Here is a 2,014-nt window from a genome sequence, read left to right on the forward strand (position 1 = left end):
TGTCCCCACACAGTCTCCAGGCTAGTCTGGGTGTGAATGGGTGTGGCCTTTTTTCCTGGATATTCTGCTAAGGGAAATAAATATTAATTCGACTGGTCTCAAAAGAGATTCACTCATGGATTTCGGTCTCCTTATGTAGAAGGGACCAGAAGGGATGATGCAGCCTATCTTGTGATGTGGCATAAGGGGAAAAATGGCAAATCCAAGGGAACCTGACCACTATTATGCTGATGCACTAAAACCCTGTTTCGTTAATATGCCCCAATGAATGCGAAGGGGAACTGAACGCCATTGTTGATAATTACGTCAAGGAAGTAACTAGAATAACTGAGAAATAGGAAGAGGTGTCCGGTTGAACCTAGGACCGAATCTGACTTGTGGCTAAGTAGTGTATTGGCTGTGTGACCTTGTGCAAGTCACTAAACCTTCAAAGATCACTGATATCATAGCAATGCTTAGGTCACGGCATCACGACTACTAGAGTTTTACGAGAAAATAAGCTTGTACTGCTTGATCGACTATAAATTCTCGTGTGAGCTTAAATAGAGAAATGAAGAGTGCTTTTGACCTCAGGTGTAGACATCGTTTTCCTCTGGTTTGTGGAATTAAGATGTAGGCAAAGATCGAGCTGGATGAATAGGAGATAAAAGGCTCGTTCTCCAACGAGGAGGGGGGAAATTAGTTCCAGGTGACCACAGAGTTGTCAGTCTTCAGGACTTGGAGGTGATGGAGGAAGTTAAACCAGTTACTGCTGGAAAAACAGTGTCCTAGACGGTCATGGTCCCTCACGTTTTTCAGGGTGAGATGGTGGGACCCTCGGGGAGGCAGGGGGCGAGGCTCCACGTGGTGTTTGGAAACTGGGTGGCGGTGTCTGGGGAGGCGAAAGGCGACTTGGTGAAACCGATTTTCTTTAAATAGAGAAATTAATTTTATGGAAGCAGATTTCAGTAGAATCAAGGGAAAATCTAAATCCCAAAACAGCCGGTCGGCTCTTAAACACTATAAATAAAAGTAAACTAAGCAATGACCTCGAAAAAACAAAATGTAAAAAGGTTGCTAGTTAAATGAGGACTCGAAGGCCACCGAGCGTTATGGCTGAATAATCACAGGTTGCAAAAAAGTGTGAAAAGTGTGATAAGGATAAAGTCAGAAAAAGCCTAGGGAAGTGTCAAATGCAGCTTTGAGATACAGATAGAAAAGCTACCTGGTCATCGGTGAAGCTTAACACAGGAATCAGAAAGTTAGTTATCCTTTCATTAATCGAGAAGGAAATCAAGCAGCATACTGCTTTTAAAAATTAGGGATTTGGTGACTCCTTTCTTTCTTTCTTTCTTTCTTTTTTCCAGTGTGGCAGAAAGAATCTAAATGGGAGTGAGGGAAAAGTGGGGAGCGTTCTCTAGCTCGGCCTCGAGAAGCTGCAGCCAACACCTCTCCCTTACCTGGTCTGTGTCAGTCCTTTATCACTAAGTGATCCTGTTCATTCACCTGTTCCTGCAAGTCCCGTTTCCATAATCCGTTCCCCAGCTGAACCCAGCGCTTAGTCGATGCTGCTGAACTAAGTGACGGAGGCACAGCTAAGCATGGGAACCTTTTTTTTGGGGGGGGGGGTCTTGGTGTAGGCGTCCCTTTAAAGATTACGTCAGTGACACCAGCAAAGATTTACATAGATGCACACTTGCCTCAAAAGTGCTGACGTTTTCCGAGGTCAGAAAGACAAAACTGACACAAAAATCTAGTTTTCCGGCTTAGATCATTCCCATTTTGAAACCTGTCACTTGAAAATCTTTTGGGTGGAGTTATTAAAAATCTGAATTATAGGAAATAAGCAGAAAGCTTAGATTCTCTCCTTTTGCATAAATGATATAAACATTTGAAAATATTTCCTGGAGTTTAGATCGTTTTTAAAGCAGTTTTTACTGACATATATCTATATATATCTATATATATATAGATATATATTTATATATATCTATATATATATAGATATATATAAAAATAAATATAAATATATATA

General features: G+C 41.2%; 1 protein-coding gene across 1 annotated transcript in view; it reads right to left on the bottom strand.

Annotated features, from left to right (window-relative positions):
- Nucleotides 1–2,014, bottom strand: part of PRKCQ (protein kinase C theta) — a 58,309-nt gene that overhangs the window by 50,830 nt on the left and 5,465 nt on the right. The window lies entirely within an intron of this gene.

This window comes from Pteropus alecto, unplaced genomic scaffold (genome assembly GCF_000325575.1).
Source record: "Pteropus alecto unplaced genomic scaffold, ASM32557v1 scaffold11, whole genome shotgun sequence".
NCBI classification, from domain to species: Eukaryota; Metazoa; Chordata; class Mammalia; order Chiroptera; family Pteropodidae; genus Pteropus; species Pteropus alecto.